Raw genomic sequence first — 17,679 nt, 5'->3', positions numbered from 1 at the left:
GGAAGAGACGTGCAGGTCGCATTAGCTTAACAAGAGGGTTTAAATGCCCTTTGGAATAGGCTTGCAGGTCGCAGTAGCTTACCAAGACAGTTTAAATGCCCCTTAGAAGAGACATGCAGGTTGCAGTAGCTTAAAAAGACGGTTTAAATGCCCCTTGGAAGAGTGATGAAGGTCGCAGTAGCTTACAAAGACAGTTTAAATGCCCCTTGGAAGAGAAGTGCAGGTCGCAGTAGCTTAACAAGACGGTTTAAATGCCCCTTGGAAGAGACGTGCAGGTCGCAGTAGCTTAACAAGAAGGTATAAATGCCCCTTGGAAGAGGCTTGCAGGTTGCAGTAGCTTACCAAGACGGTTTAAATGGCCCTTGGAAAAGACGTGCAGGTCGCAGTAGCTTAACAAGATGGTTTAAATGCCCCTTGGAAGAGACATTCAGGTCGAAGCAGCTTAACAAGACTGTTTAAATGCCCCTTGGAAGAGACGTGCAGGTCGCAGTAGCTTAACAAGACGGTTTAAATGCCCCTTGGTAGAGACATGCAGGTCGCAGTAGCTTAACAAGTCGGTTTAAATGCCCCTTGGAAGAGACGTGCAAGTCGCAGCAGCTTAACAAGACAGTTTAAATGCCCATTGGAAGAGACGTGCAAGTCACAGTGGCTTAACAAGATGATTTAAATGCCCCTTGGAAGAGACGTGCAGGTCCCAGTAGCTTAGCAAGATGGTTTAAATGCCCCTTGGAAGAGACGTGCAGGTCGCAGTAGCTTAACAAGACGGTTTAAATGCCCCTTGGAAGAGCGGTGGAGGTCGCAGAAGCTTAAAAAGACAGTTTAAATGCCCCTTGGAAGAGACGTGCAGGTCACAGTAGCTTAATAAGACGATTTAAATGTCCCTTGGAAGAGACATGCAGGTCGCATAAGCTTAACAAGACGGTTTAAATGCTCCTTGGAGGAGACGTGCAGGTCGCAGTAGCTTAACAAGAAGGTTTAAATGCCCCTTGGGAGAGCGGTGGAGGTCGCATTAGCTTAACAAGACAGTTTAAATGCCACTTGGAAGAGACATGCAGTTCGCAGCAGCTTAACAAGACGGTTTAAATGGCCCTTGGGAGAGACGTGCAGGCCGCAGTGGCTTAAAAACACGGTTTAAATGCCCCTTGGAAGAGACGTGCAGGTCGCAGTAGGTTAACAAGATGGTTTAAATGCCCCTTGGAAGAGCGGTGGAGGTCGCAGTAGCTTAACAAGACAGTTTAAATACCCCTTGGAAGAGACATGCAGGTCGCAGTAGCTTAATAAGACGGTTTAAATGTCCATTGGAAGAGACGTGCAGGTCGCAGTAGCTTAACAAGACGGTTTAAATGCCCCTTGGAATAGACATGCAGGTCGCAGCAGTTTAAAAAGACGTTTTAAATGCCCCTTGAAAGAGACGTGCATTTCGCAGTGGCTTAACAAGACGGTTTAAATGCCACTAGGAAGAGACATGCAGGTCGCAGTGGCTTAACAAGACGGTTTAAATGCCCATTGGAAGAGACATGCAGGTCGCAGTAGCTTAACAAGACAGTTTAAATGCCCCTTGGAAGAGACGTGCAGGTTGTAGTAGCTTAACGAGACGGTTTTAAATGCCCCTTGGAAGAGACGTGCATGTCGCAGTAGCTTAACAAGACGGTTTAAATGCCCCTTGGAAGAGCGTTGGAGGTCCCAGTAGCTTAACAAGATGGTTTAAATGTCCCTTGGAAGAGACGTGCAGGTCGCAGTAGCTCATAAAGACGGATTAAATGCCCCTTGGAAGAGACGTGCAGGTCGCAGTAGCTTAACAAGACAGTTTAAATGCCACTTGGAAGAGCGGTGGAGGTCGCAGTAGCTTAACAAGACAGTTTAAATGCCCCTTGGAAGAGAAGAGCAGGTCGCAGTAGCTTAATAAGACGGTTTAAATGCCCCTTGGAAGAGATGAGCAGGTCGCAGTAGCTTAACAAGACGGTTTAAATGCCCCTTGGAAGAGACGTGCAGGTCGCAGTAGCTTAACAAGACGGTTTAAATGCCCCTTGGAAGAGACGTGCAGGTCGCAGTAGCTTAACAAGACGGTTTAATTGGCCCTTGGAAGAGACATGCAGGTCGCAGCAGCTTAAAAAGACGGTTTAAATGCCCCTTGGAAGAGCGGTGGAGGTCGCACTAGCTTAACAAGATGGTTTAAATGCCCCTTGGAAGAGACGTGCAAGTCACAGTAGCTTAACAAGACAGTTTAAATGCCCCTTGGAAGAGACGTGCAAGTCGCAGTAGCTTAACAAGACGATTTAAACGCCCCTTGGAAGAGACGTGCAGGTCGTTGTAGCTTAGCAAGACTATTTAAATGCCCCTTAGAAAAGACGTGCAGGTCGCAGTAGCTTAACAAATCGGTTTAAATGCCCCATGGAAGAGCGGTGGAGGTCGCAGAAGCTTAAAAAGACACTTTAAATGCCCCTTGGAAGAGACTTGCAGGTCGCAGTAGCTTAATAAGACGGTTTAAATGCCCCTTGGAAGAGACTTGCATGTTGCAGTAGCTTAACAAGAGGGTTTAAATGCCCCTTGGAATAGGCTTTCAGGTCGCAGTAGCTTACCAAGATGTTTTAAATGCCGTTGGAAGAGACGTGCAGGTCGCAGTAGCTTAACAAGAAGGTTTAAATGCCCCTTGGAAGAGCGGTGGAGGTCGCAGTAGCTTAACAAGACGTTTTAAATGCCACTTGGAAGAGACATGCAGTTCGCAGAAGCTTAACAAGACGGTTTAAATGCCCCTTGAGAGAGACGTGCAAGTCGCAGTGGCTTAAAAAGACGGCTTAAATGCCCCTTGGAAGAGACGTGCAGGTCACAGTAGCTTAACAAGATGGTTTAAATGCCCCTTGGAAGAGCGGTGGAGGTCGCAGTAGCTTAAGAAGACAGTTTAAATACCCCTTGGAAGAGACATGCAGGTCGCAGTAGCTTAATAAGACGGTTTAAATGTCCCTTGGAAGAGACGTGCAGGTCGCAGTAGCTTACCAAGATGCTTGAAATGCCCCTTGGAAGAGACGTGCATGTCGCAGTAGCTTAACAAGACGGTTTAAATGCCCCTTGGAAGAGCGGTGGAGATCGCAGTAGCTTAACAAGATGGTTTAAATGCCCCTTGGAAGAGACATGCAGGTCGCAGCAGCTTAAAAAGACGGTGTAAATGCCCCTTGAAAGAGACGTGCATTTCGCAGTGGCTTTACAAGATGCTTTAAATGCCACTAGGAAGAGACATGCAGGTCGCAGTGGCTTAACAAGACGGTTTTAATGCCCATTGGAAGAGACATGCAGGTCGCAGTAGCTTAACGAGACAGTTTAAATTCCCCTTGGAAGAGATGTGCAGGTTGTAGTAGCTTAACGAGACGGTTTAAATGCCCCTTGGAAGAGACGAGCAGGTCGCAGTAGCTTAGCAAGACGGTTTAAATGCCCCTTTGAAGAGACGTGCAGGTCGCAGTAGCTTAACAAGACGGTTTAAATGCCCCTTGGAAGAGAAGTGCAGGTCGCATTAGCTTAACAAGAGGGTTTAAATGCCCTTTGGAATAGGCTTGCAGGTCGCAGTAGCTTACCAATACAGTTTAAATGCCCCTTGGAAGAGACGTGCAGGTCGCAGTAGCTTAACAAGATGGTTTAAATGCGCCTTGTAAGAGCGGTGGAGGTCGCAGTAGCTTAACAAGACAGTTTAAATACCCCTTGGAAGAGACATGCAGGTCTCAGTAGCTTAATAAGACGGTTTAAATGTCCCTTGGAAGAGACGTGCAGGTCGCAGAAGCTTAACAAGACGGTTTAAATGCCCCTTGGAAGAGACGCGCAGGTCGCAGTAGCTTAACAAGACGGTTTAAATGTCACTTGGAAGAGCGTTGGAGGTCGCAGTAGCTTAAAAACACAGTTTAAATGCCCCATGGAAGAGAAGTGTCGGTCGCAGTAGCTTAATAAGACGGTTTAAATGCCCCTTGGAAGAGACGTGCAGGTCGCAGTAGCTTAAGAAGACGGTTTAAATGCCCCTAGGAAGAGACGTGCAGGTCGACGTAGCTTAACAAGACGGTTTAAATGCCCCTTGGAAGAGCTGTGGAGGTCGCAGTAGCTTAACAAGATGGTTTAAATGTCCTTGGAAGAGACGTGCAGGTCGCAGTAGCTTAAGAAGACGGTTTAAATGCCACTAGGAAGAGACATGCAGGTCGCAGTGGCTTAACAAGACGGTTTAAATGCCCATTGGAAGAGACATGCAGGTCGCAGTAGCTTAACAAGACAGTTTAAATGGCCCTTGGAAGAGACGTGCATGTTGCAGTAGCTTAACGAGACGGTTTAAATGCCTTTTGGAAGAGACGAGCAGGTCGCAGTAGCTTAACAAGACTGTTTAAATGCCCCTTTGAAGAGAAGTGCAGGTCGCAGTAGCTTAACAAGAGGGTTTAAATCCCCCTTGGAAGAGACGTGCAGGTCGCATTAGCTTAACAAGAGGGTTTAAATGCCCTTTGGAATAGGCTTGCAGGTCGCAGTAGCTTACCAAGACAGTTTAAATGCCCCTTAGAAGAGACATGCAGGTTGCAGTAGCTTAAAAAGACGGTTTAAATGCCCCTTGGAAGAGCGATGAAGGTCGCAGTAGCTTACAAAGACAGTTTAAATGCCCCTTGGAAGAGACGTGCAGGTCGCAGTAGCTTAATAAGATGATTTAAATGCCCCTTGGAAGAGACATGCAGGTCGCAGTAGCTTAACAAGATGGTTGAAATGCCCCTTGGAAGAGAAGTGCAGGTCGCAGTAGCTTAACAAGATGGTTTAAATGCCCCTTGGAAGAGACGTGCAGGTCGCAGTAGCTTAACAAGAAGGTATAAATGCCCCTTGGAAGAGGCTTGCAGGTCGCAGTAGCTTACCAAGACGGTTTAAATGGCCCTTGGAAGAGACGTGCAGGTCGCAGTAGCTTAACAAGATGGTTTAAATGCCCCTTGGAAGAGACATTCAGGTCGAAGCAGCTTAACAAGACTGTTTAAATGCCCCTTGGAAGAGACGTGCAGGTCGCAGTAGCTTAACAAGACGGTTTAAATGCCCCTTGGTAGAGACATGCAGGTCGCAGTAGCTTAACAAGACGTTTTAAATGCCCCTTGGAAGAGACATGCAGGTCGCAGTAGCTTAACAAGATGGTTGAAATGCCCCTTGGAAGAGAAGTGCGGGTCGCAGTAGCTTAACAAGACGGTTTAAATGCCCCTTGCAAGAGACGTGCAGTTTGCAGTAGCTTACCAAGAGGGTTTAAATGCACCTTAGAAAAGGCTTGCAGGTCGCAGTAGCTTACCAAGACGGTTTAAATGCCCTTTGGAAGACACGTGCAGGTCGCAGTAGCTTAACAAGACGGAATAAATGCCCCTTGGAAAAGGCTTGCAGGTCGCAGTAGCTTACCAAGACGGTTTAAATGGCTCTTGGAAGAGACGTGCAGGTCGCAGTAGCTTAACAAGACAGTTTAAATGCCCCTTGGAAGAGCGGTGGAGGTCGCACTAGCTTAACAAGATGGTTTAAATGTCCTTGGAAGAGACATGCAGGTCGCAGCAGCTTAAAAACACGGTTTAAACGCCCCTTGAAAGAGACGTGCATTTCGCAGTGGCTTAACAAGATTGTTTAAATGCCACTAGGAAGAGACATGCAGGTCGCAGTGGCTTAACAAGACGGTTTAAATGCCCATTGGAAGAGACATGCAGGTCGCAGTAGCTTAACAAGACAGTTTAAATGCCCATTGGAAGAGACGTGCAGGTTGCAGTAGCTTAACGAGACGGTTTAAATGCCTTTTGGAAGAGACGAGCAGGTCGCAGTAGCTTAACAAGACTGTTTAAATGCCCCTTTGAAGAGACGTGCAGGTCGCAGTAGCTTAACAAGAGGGTTTAAATCCCCCTTGGAAGAGACGTGCAGGTCGCATTAGCTTAACAAGAGGGTTTAAATGCCCTTTGGAATAGGCTTGCAGGTCGCAGTAGCTTACCAAGACAGTTTAAATGCCCCTTAGAAGAGACATGCAGGTTGCAGTAGCTTAAAAAGACGGTTTAAATGCCCCTTGGAAGAGTGATGAAGGTCGCAGTAGCTTACAAAGACAGTTTAAATGCCCCTTGGAAGAGAAGTGCAGGTCGCAGTAGCTTAACAAGACGGTTTAAATGCCCCTTGGAAGAGACGTGCAGGTCGCAGTAGCTTAACAAGAAGGTATAAATGCCCCTTGGAAGAGGCTTGCAGGTTGCAGTAGCTTACCAAGACGGTTTAAATGGCCCTTGGAAAAGACGTGCAGGTCGCAGTAGCTTAACAAGATGGTTTAAATGCCCCTTGGAAGAGACATTCAGGTCGAAGCAGCTTAACAAGACTGTTTAAATGCCCCTTGGAAGAGACGTGCAGGTCGCAGTAGCTTAACAAGACGGTTTAAATGCCCCTTGGTAGAGACATGCAGGTCGCAGTAGCTTAACAAGTCGGTTTAAATGCCCCTTGGAAGAGACGTGCAAGTCGCAGCAGCTTAACAAGACAGTTTAAATGCCCATTGGAAGAGACGTGCAAGTCACAGTGGCTTAACAAGATGATTTAAATGCCCCTTGGAAGAGACGTGCAGGTCCCAGTAGCTTAGCAAGATGGTTTAAATGCCCCTTGGAAGAGACGTGCAGGTCGCAGTAGCTTAACAAGACGGTTTAAATGCCCCTTGGAAGAGCGGTGGAGGTCGCAGAAGCTTAAAAAGACAGTTTAAATGCCCCTTGGAAGAGACGTGCAGGTCACAGTAGCTTAATAAGACGATTTAAATGTCCCTTGGAAGAGACATGCAGGTCGCATAAGCTTAACAAGACGGTTTAAATGCTCCTTGGAGGAGACGTGCAGGTCGCAGTAGCTTAACAAGAAGGTTTAAATGCCCCTTGGGAGAGCGGTGGAGGTCGAATTAGCTTAACAAGACAGTTTAAATGCCACTTGGAAGAGACATGCAGTTCGCAGCAGCTTAACAAGACGGTTTAAATGGCCCTTGGGAGAGACGTGCAGGCCGCAGTGGCTTAAAAACACGGTTTAAATGCCCCTTGGAAGAGACGTGCAGGTCGCAGTAGGTTAACAAGATGGTTTAAATGCCCCTTGGAAGAGCGGTGGAGGTCGCAGTAGCTTAACAAGACAGTTTAAATACCCCTTGGAAGAGACATGCAGGTCGCAGTAGCTTAATAAGACGGTTTAAATGTCCATTGGAAGAGACGTGCAGGTCGCAGTAGCTTAACAAGACGGTTTAAATGCCCCTTGGAAGAGACATGCAGGTCGCAGCAGTTTAAAAAGACGTTTTAAATGCCCCTTGAAAGAGACGTGCATTTCGCAGTGGCTTAACAAGACGGTTTAAATGCCACTAGGAAGAGACATGCAGGTCGCAGTGGCTTAACAAGACGGTTTAAATGCCCATTGGAAGAGACATGCAGGTCGCAGTAGCTTAACAAGACAGTTTAAATGCCCCTTGGAAGAGACGTGCAGGTTGTAGTAGCTTAACGAGACGGTTTTAAATGCCCCTTGGAAGAGACGTGCATGTCGCAGTAGCTTAACAAGACGGTTTAAATGCCCCTTGGAAGAGCGTTGGAGGTCCCAGTAGCTTAACAAGATGGTTTAAATGTCCCTTGGAAGAGACGTGCAGGTCGCAGTAGCTCATAAAGACAGATTAAATGCCCCTTGGAAGAGACGTGCAGGTCGCAGTAGCTTAACAAGACAGTTTAAATGCCACTTGGAAGAGCGGTGGAGGTCGCAGTAGCTTAACAAGACAGTTTAAATGCCCCTTGGAAGAGAAGAGCAGGTCGCAGTAGCTTAATAAGACGGTTTAAATGCCCCTTGGAAGAGATGAGCAGGTCGCAGTAGCTTAACAAGACGGTTTAAATGCCCCTTGGAAGAGACGTGCAGGTCGCAGTAGCTTAACAAGACGGTTTAAATGCCCCTTGGAAGAGACGTGCAGGTCGCAGTAGCTTAACAAGACGGTTTAATTGGCCCTTGGAAGAGACATGCAGGTCGCAGCAGCTTAAAAAGACGGTTTAAATGCCCCTTGGAAGAGCGGTGGAGGTCGCACTAGCTTAACAAGATGGTTTAAATGCCCCTTGGAAGAGACGTGCAAGTCACAGTAGCTTAACAAGACAGTTTAAATGCCCCTTGGAAGAGACGTGCAAGTCGCAGTAGCTTAACAAGACGATTTAAACGCCCCTTGGAAGAGACGTGCAGGTCGTTGTAGCTTAGCAAGACTATTTAAATGCCCCTTAGAAAAGACGTGCAGGTCGCAGTAGCTTAACAAATCGGTTTAAATGCCCCATGGAAGAGCGGTGGAGGTCGCAGAAGCTTAAAAAGACACTTTAAATGCCCCTTGGAAGAGACTTGCAGGTCGCAGTAGCTTAATAAGACGGTTTAAATGCCCCTTGGAAGAGACTTGCATGTTGCAGTAGCTTAACAAGAGGGTTTAAATGCCCCTTGGAATAGGCTTTCAGGTCGCAGTAGCTTACCAAGATGTTTTAAATGCCGTTGGAAGAGACGTGCAGGTCGCAGTAGCTTAACAAGAAGGTTTAAATGCCCCTTGGAAGAGCGGTGGAGGTCGCATTAGCTTAACAAGACGTTTTAAATGCCACTTGGAAGAGACATGCAGTTCGCAGAAGCTTAACAAGACGGTTTAAATGCCCGTTGAGAGAGACGTGCAAGTCGCAGTGGCTTAAAAAGACGGCTTAAATGCCCCTTGGAAGAGACGTGCAGGTCACAGTAGCTTAACAAGATGGTTTAAATGCCCCTTGGAAGAGCGGTGGAGGTCGCAGTAGCTTAAGAAGACAGTTTAAATACCCCTTGGAAGAGACATGCAGGTCGCAGTAGCTTAATAAGACGGTTTAAATGTCCCTTGGAAGAGACGTGCAGGTCGCAGTAGCTTAACAAGACGTTTTAAATGCCCCTTGGAAGAGACGTGCTGGTCGCAATAGCTTAACAAGACCGTTTAAATGCCACTTGGAAGAGCGGTGGAGGTCGCAGTAGCTTAACAAGAGGGTTTAAATGCCCCTTGAAATAGGCTTGCAGGTCGCAGTAGCTTACCAAGATGCTTGAAATGCCCCTTGGAAGAGACGTGCATGTCGCAGTAGCTTAACAAGACGGTTTAAATGCCCCTTGGAAGAGCGGTGGAGATCGCAGTAGCTTAACAAGATGGTTTAAATGCCCCTTGGAAGAGACATGCAGGTCGCAGCAGCTTAAAAAGACGGTGTAAATGCCCCTTGAAAGAGACGTGCATTTCGCAGTGGCTTTACAAGACGCTTTAAATGCCACTAGGAAGAGACATGCAGGTCGCAGTGGCTTAACAAGACGGTTTTAATGCCCATTGGAAGAGACATGCAGGTCTCAGTAGCTTAACGAGACAGTTTAAATTCCCCTTGGAAGAGATGTGCAGGTTGTAGTAGTTTAACGAGACGGTTTAAATGCCCCTTGGAAGAGACGAGCAGGTCGCAGTAGCTTAGCAAGACGGTTTAAATGCCCCTTTGAAGAGACGTGCAGGTCGCAGTAGCTTAACAAGACGGTTTAAATGCCCCTTGGAAGAGAAGTGCAGGTCGCATTAGCTTAACAAGAGGGTTTAAATGCCCTTTGGAATAGGCTTGCAGGTCGCAGTAGCTTACCAATACAGTTTAAATGCCCCTTGGAAGAGACGTGCAGGTCGCAGTAGCTTAACAAGATGGTTTAAATGCGCCTTGTAAGAGTGGTGGAGGTCGCAGTAGCTTAACAAGACAGTTTAAATACCCCTTGGAAGAGACATGCAGGTCTCAGTAGCTTAATAAGACGGTTTAAATGTCCCTTGGAAGAGACGTGCAGGTCGCAGAAGCTTAACAAGACGGTTTAAATGCCCCTTGGAAGAGACGCGCAGGTCGCAGAAGCTTAACAAGACGGTTTAAATGTCACTTGGAAGAGCGTTGGAGGTCGCAGTAGCTTAAAAACACAGTTTAAATGCCCCTTGGAAGAGAAGTGTCGGTCGCAGTAGCTTAATAAGACGGTTTAAATGCCCCTTGGAAGAGACGTGCAGGTCGCAGTAGCTTAAAAAGACGGTTTAAATGCCCCTAGGAAGAGACGTGCAGGTCGACGTAGCTTAACAAGACGGTTTAAATGCCCCTTGGAAGAGCTGTGGAGGTCGCAGTAGCTTAACAAGATGGTTTAAATGTCCTTGGAAGAGACGTGCAGGTCGCAGTAGCTTAAGAAGACGGTTTAAATGCCACTAGGAAGAGACATGAAGGTCGCAGTGGCTTAACAAGACGGTTTAAATGCCCATTGGAAGAGACATGCAGGTCGCAGTAGCTTAACAAGACAGTTTAAATGGCCCTTGGAAGAGACGTGCAGGTTGCAGTAGCTTAACGAGACGGTTTAAATGCCTTTTGGAAGAGACGAGCAGGTCGCAGTAGCTTAACAAGACTGTTTAAATGCCCCTTTGAAGAGAAGTGCAGGTCGCAGTAGCTTAACAAGAGGGTTTAAATCCCCCTTGGAAGAGACGTGCAGGTCGCATTAGCTTAACAAGAGGGTTTAAATGCCCTTTGGAATAGGCTTGCAGGTCGCAGTAGCTTACCAAGACAGTTTAAATGCCCCTTAGAAGAGACATGCAGGTTGCAGTAGCTTAAAAAGACGGTTTAAATGCCCCTTGGAAGAGCGATGAAGGTCGCAGTAGCTTACAAAGACAGTTTAAATGCCCCTTGGAAGAGACGTGCAGGTCGCAGTAGCTTAATAAGATGATTTAAATGCCCCTTGGAAGAGACATGCAGGTCGCAGTAGCTTAACAAGATGGTTGAAATGCCCCTTGGAAGAGAAGTGCAGGTCGCAGTAGCTTAACAAGACGGTTTAAATGCCCCTTGGAAGAGACGTGCAGGTCGCAGTAGCTTAACAAGAAGGTATAAATGCCCCTTGGAAGAGGCTTGCAGGTCGCAGTAGCTTACCAAGACGGTTTAAATGGCCCTTGGAAGAGACGTGCAGGTCGCAGTAGCTTAACAAGATGGTTTAAATGCCCCTTGGAAGAGACATTCAGGTCGAAGCAGCTTAACAAGACTGTTTAAATGCCCCTTGGAAGAGACGTGCAGGTCGGAGTAGCTTAACAAGACGGTTTAAATGCCCCTTGGTAGAGACATGCAGGTCGCAGTAGCTTAACAAGACGTTTTAAATGCCCCTTGGAAGAGACATGCAGGTCGCAGTAGCTTAACAAGATGGTTGAAATGCCCCTTGGAAGAGAAGTGCGGGTCGCAGTAGCTTAACAAGACGGTTTAAATGCCCCTTGCAAGAGACGTGCAGTTTGCAGTAGCTTACCAAGAGGGTTTAAATGCACCTTAGAAAAGGCTTGCAGGTCGCAGTAGCTTACCAAGACGGTTTAAATGCCCTTTGGAAGACACGTGCAGGTCGCAGTAGCTTAACAAGACGGCATAAATGCCCCTTGGAAAAGGCTTGCAGGTCGCAGTAGCTTACCAAGACGGTTTAAATGGCTCTTGGAAGAGACGTGCAGGTCGCAGTAGCTTAACAAGACAGTTTAAATGCCCCTTGGAAGAGCGGTGGAGGTCGCACTAGCTTAACAAGATGGTTTAAATGTCCTTGGAAGAGACATGCAGGTCGCAGCAGCTTAAAAACACGGTTTAAACGCCCCTTGAAAGAGACGTGCATTTCGCAGTGGCTTAACAAGATGGTTTAAATGCCACTAGGAAGAGACATGCAGGTCGCAGTGGCTTAACAAGACGGTTTAAATGCCCATTGGAAGAGACATGCAGGTCGCAGTAGCTTAACAAGACAGTTTAAATGCCCATTGGAAGAGATGTGCAGGTTGCAGTAGCTTAACGAGACGGTTTAAATGCCTTTTGGAAGAGACGAGCAGGTCGCAGTAGCTTAACAAGACTGTTTAAATGCCCCTTTGAAGAGACGTGCAGGTTGCAGTAGCTTAACAAGAGGGTTTAAATCCCCCTTGGAAGAGACGTGCAGGTCGCATTAGCTTAACAAGAGGGTTTAAATGCCCTTTGGAATAGGCTTGCAGGTCGCAGTAGCTTACCAAGACAGTTTAAATGCCCCTTAGAAGAGACATGCAGGTTGCAGTAGCTTAAAAAGACGGTTTAAATGCCCCTTGGAAGAGTGATGAAGGTCGCAGTAGCTTACAAAGACAGTTTAAATGCCCCTTGGAAGAGAAGTGCAGGTCGCAGTAGCTTAACAAGACGGTTTAAATGCCCCTTGGAAGAGACGTGCAGGTCGCAGTAGCTTAACAAGAAGGTATAAATGCCCCTTGGAAGAGGCTTGCAGGTTGCAGTAGCTTACCAAGACGGTTTAAATGGCCCTTGGAAAAGACGTGCAGGTCGCAGTAGCTTAACAAGATGGTTTAAATGCCCCTTGGAGGAGACATTCAGGTCGAAGCAGCTTAACAAGACTGTTTAAATGCCCCTTGGAAGAGACGTGCAGGTCGCAGTAGCTTAACAAGACGGTTTAAATGCCCCTTGGTAGAGACATGCAGGTCGCAGTAGCTTAACAAGACGGTTTAAATGCCCCTTGGAAGAGACGTGCAAGTCGCAGCAGCTTAACAAGACAGTTTAAATGCCCATTGGAAGAGACGTGCAAGTCACAGTGGCTTAACAAGATGATTTAAATGCCCCTTGGAAGAGACGTGCAGGTCCCAGTAGCTTAGCAAGATGGTTTAAATGCCCCTTGGAAGAGACGTGCAGGTCGCAGTAGCTTAACAAGACGGTTTAAATGCCCCTTGGAAGAGCGGTGGAGGTCGCAGAAGCTTAAAAAGACAGTTTAAATGCCCCTTGGAAGAGACGTGCAGGTCACAGTAGCTTAATAAGACGATTTAAATGTCCCTTGGAAGAGACATGCAGGTCGCATAAGCTTAACAAGACGGTTTAAATGCTCCTTGGAGGAGACGTGCAGGTCGCAGTAGCTTAACAAGAAGGTTTAAATGCCCCTTGAGAGAGCGGTGGAGGTCGCATTAGCTTAACAAGACAGTTTAAATGCCACTTGGAAGAGACATGCAGTTCGCAGCAGCTTAACAAGACGGTTTAAATGGCCCTTGGGAGAGACGTGCAGGCCGCAGTGGCTTAAAAACACGGTTTAAATGCCCCTTGGAAGAGACGTGCAGGTCGCAGTAGGTTAACAAGATGGTTTAAATGCCCCTTGGAAGAGCGGTGGAGGTCGCAGTAGCTTAACAAGACAGTTTAAATACCCCTTGGAAGAGACATGCAGGTCGCAGTAGCTTAATAAGACGGTTTAAATGTCCATTGGAAGAGACGTGCAGGTCGCAGTAGCTTAACAAGACGGTTTAAATGCCACTAGGAAGAGACTTGTAGTTTGCAGCAGCTTAACAAGAGGTTTTAAATGGCCCTTGGAATAGGCTTGCAGGTCGCAGTAGCTTACCAAGACAGTTTAAATGCCCCTTGGAAGAGACATGCAGGTCGCAGCAGCTTAAAAAGACGTTTTAAATGCCCCTTGAAAGAGACGTGCATTTCGCAGTGGCTTAACAAGACGGTTTAAATGCCACTAGGAAGAGACATGCAGGTCGCAGTGGCTTAACAAGACGGTTTAAATGCCCATTGGAAGAGACATGCAGGTCGCAGTAGCTTAACAAGACAGTTTAAATGCCCCTTGGAAGAGACGTGCAGGTTGTAGTAGCTTAACGAGACGGTTTTAAATGCCCCTTGGAAGAGACGTGCATGTCGCAGTAGCTTAACAAGACGGTTTAAATGCCCCTTGGAAGAGCGTTGGAGGTCCCAGTAGCTTAACAAGATGGTTTAAATGTCCCTTGGAAGAGACGTGCAGGTCGCAGTAGCTCATAAAGACGGATTAAATGCCCCTTGGAAGAGACGTGCAGGTCGCAGTAGCTTAACAAGACAGTTTAAATGCCACTTGGAAGAGCGGTGGAGGTCGCAGTAGCTTAACAAGACAGTTTAAATGCCCCTTGGAAGAGAAGAGCAGGTCGCAGTAGCTTAATAAGACGGTTTAAATGCCCCTTGGAAGAGATGAGCAGGTCGCAGTAGCTTAACAAGACGGTTTAAATGCCCCTTGGAAGAGACGTGCAGGTCGCAGTAGCTTAACAAGACGGTTTAAATGCCCCTTGGAAGAGACGTGCAGGTCGCAGTAGCTTAACAAGACGGTTTAATTGGCCCTTGGAAGAGACATGCAGGTCGCAGCAGCTTAAAAAGACGGTTCAAATGCACCTTGGAAGAGACGTGCAGGTCGCAGCAGCTTATCAAGGCGGTTTAAATGCCCCTTGGAAGAGCGGTGGAGGTCGCAGTAGCTTACAAAGACAGTTTAAATGCCCCTTGTAAGAGACGTGCAGGTCGCAGTAGCTTAATAAGATGGTTTAAATGCCCCTTGGAAGAGGCATGCAGGTCGCAGTAGCTTACCAAGATGGTTAAATGCCCCTTGGAAGAGACATGCAGGTCGCAGTAGCTTAATAAGATGGTTTAAATGCCCCTTGGAAGAGACATGCAGGTCGCAGTAGCTTACCAAGATGGTTTAAATGCCCCTTGGAAGAGACGTGCAGGTCGCAGTAGCTTAACAAGACGATTTAAATGCCCCTTGGAAGAGACGTGCAGGTCGCAGTAGCTTAATAAGATGGTTTAAATGCCCCTTGGAAGAGACGTGCAGGTCGCAGTAGCTAAACAAGAAGGTTTAAATGCCCCTTGGAAGAGCGGTGGAGGTCGCAGTAGCTTAACAAGACGGTTTAAATGACACTTGGAAGAGACATGCAGTTCGCAGCAGCTTAACAAGACGGTTTAAATGGCCCTTGGGAGAGACGTGCAGGTCGCAGTGGCTTAAAAAGACGGTTTAAATGCCCCTTGGAAGAGACGTGCAGGTAGCAGTAGCTTAACAAGATAGTTTAAATGCCCCTTGAAAGAGCGGCGGAGGTCGCATTAGCTTAACAAGACAGTTTAAATACCCCTTGGAAGAGACATGCAGGTCGCAGTTGCTTAATAAGACGGTTTAAATGTCCCTTGGAAGAGACGTGCAGGTCGCAGTAGCTTAACAAGACGGTTTAAATGCCCCTTGGAAGAAACGTGCAGGTCGCAGTAGCTTAACAAGACGGTTTAAATGCCACTTGGAAGAGCGGTGGAGGTCGCAGTAGCTTAACAAGAGGGTTTAAATACCCCTTGAAATAGGCTTGCAGGTCGCAGTAGCTTACCAAGAAGCTTTAAATGCCCCTTGGAAGAAACGTGCAGGTCGCAGTAGCTTAAAAAGACGGTTTAAATGCCCCTTGGAAGAGTCGTGCAGGTCGCAGTAGCTTAACAAGACGGTTTAAATGGCCCTTGGAAGAGACATGCAGGTCGCAGCAGCATAAAAAGACGGTTCAAATGCACCTTGGAAGAGACGTGCAGGTCGCAGTAGCTTATCAAGAAGGTTTAAATGCCCCTTGGAAGAGCGGTGGAGGTCGCAGTAGCTTACAAAGACAGTTTAAATGCCCCTTGGAAGAGACGTGCAGGTCGCAGTAGCTTAATAAGATGGTTTAAATGCCCCTTGGAAGAGACATGCAGGTCGCAGTAGCTTACCAAGACGGTTTAAATGCCCCTTGGAAGAGACGTGCAGGTCGCAGTAGCTAAACAAGAAGGTTTAAATGCCCCTTGGAAGAGCGGTGGAGGTCGCAGTAGCTTAACAAGATGGTTTAAATGACACTTGGAAGAGACATGCAGTTCGCAGCAGCTTAACAAGATGGTTTAAATGCCGTTTGGGTGAGACGTGCAGGTCGCAGTGGCTTAAGAAGACGGTTTAAATGTACCTTGGAAGAGACGTGCAGGTCGCAGTTGCTTAACAAGACGGTTTAAATGCCCCTTGGAAGAGACATGCAGGTCGCAGTAGCTTAATAAGACGGTTTAAATGTCCCTTGGAAGAGACGTGCAGGTCGCAGTAGCTTATCAAGACGGTTTAAATGCCCCTTGGAAGAGAATTGTAGGTCGAAGTAGCTTAAAAAGACGGTTTAAATGCCCCTTGGAAGAGACGTGCAGGTCGCAGTAGCTTAACAAGTCGGTTTAAATCCCCCTTGGAAGAGACGTGCAGGTCGCAGTAGCTTAACAAGAGGGTTTAAATGCCCCTTGAAATAGGCTTGCAGGTCGAAGTAGCTTATCAAGACGCTTTAAATGCCCCTTGGAAGGCACGTGCAGGTCGCAGTAGCTTAACAAGACGGTTTAAATGCCCCTTGGAAGAGCGGGGGAGGTCGCAGTAGCTTATCAAGATGGTTTAATTGCCCCTTGAAAGAGTCGTGCATTTCTCAGTGGCTTAACAAGACGGTTTAACACTAGGACTACTGGACTCGTGACCCCGCCTAGAACTTCTGAAAGGAGTCATTTTGACTCCTTGCTTGTTTTCGTTTATTTTTAGAGTTTCATTTGTGGTTATTTATTAATAATTATATTTTTTGTAATGTATTATTATTGTGAGATCCAACAGTAATGCTTTTGATTGTTTTTTTTCTGCTTTTCTTATTTTTCTACAGAAAATAACAATAATTATAATAGACGTTTTTCAAACATTTTTTTTTATTCAAGTGCACACATATAAACAACAACTGAAGAACAAAAAGCAGAGAAAATGTAGGTGGAGGAGCATAAAAATGAAAATATGGCGCAGAATTCACCTTCTAAACATTTGGTGTTTCGCATTTTAGGCATTGCCTTTGATTTATGGCCTTACATTGCCCACACAAAGACTTACCACAAGTCTTACAATTGCCGACAGATCTATTTTTCTTGCACTTTTCTTTGATCTGGCAAAATTTTGTTTGAACCATCACTTCTGAGCATGTAGAAACTTGGGACGTGGAACCCTTTTCCCTATCTGTGACATAAGGACCACTTAACTCTCTCACAAGCGTTTGCAAAAATGCCTTGCGTGACATTTTTTGGTGGGTAATCTCCTTGAATATTATCCATGCATTTATACCCGCAAAGTCTAAGGCATTTTCAAATGCATGAACAGGCCATCTCCTTGTGCATGTTCGTGTGGTATATTTTCGTGCCATCTGATCCACTACATCTACTCCATATTTTGTTTCATTGTAAAACTTTACCGTTTCTGGAGTTTTTTTAGCGGAATCAGATGCAATAACAACATCTGGATGGACGGAACTCAAAATGACAACATTTTTGTTGGGCTTTCCTTGATATACTGTAAGTGTAAAATTGTCTTCATTTCTAAACACTTTAGTGTTGTACAATTCCTCTTTCATGGATTTTATTTCTTTAGGCACTTCTCGCCTTATCTTGTTCAGTGTTCCCACGATGGTTGTTCCTTTGCTTTTTAGCTGTTTAGCTAATTTTACTGAAGTAAAATAATTATCGGTTGTAACATTGCGACCTTTTTTCAAAAACGGGTCCAATAACTTCATTACCACATGGTCAGCTAAACGGTCCTCAGCACAGCGTGTGTCATCTTTGCCTAGATAAGGGAAGCCATTTGCCAGATATTTGCTCTCCTTATCAACAGCTAGCCAATATTTGTGGCCATATTTATCTGGTTTGGAAGGCATGTACTGCGTGAATGGACACCTAGTTTTGCTTGGGAAAAGTTGCTCATCCACCGTTATGTATGGGCCAGGTTTGTAACACGCAATACAATTTTCAATAAACCTGTCCCACACAGTAGAAAATAGAGCAAACTTGTCCGTTTGCAGTCTCTCCGATCGAGTAGATTTCTCATCAAATCTGAGAAACCTCATAATTTCAACAAAGCGGTCCCTAGACATTGTCGCTTTGCAAAACAGTA

This window comes from Phyllobates terribilis, unplaced genomic scaffold, assembly GCF_046119375.1.
Source record: "Phyllobates terribilis strain yellow unplaced genomic scaffold, ASM4611937v1 Scaffold_13__5_contigs__length_258822181, whole genome shotgun sequence".
Taxonomy (NCBI): domain Eukaryota; kingdom Metazoa; phylum Chordata; class Amphibia; order Anura; family Dendrobatidae; genus Phyllobates; species Phyllobates terribilis.
Note: the sequence above shows the minus strand (reverse complement) of the source record.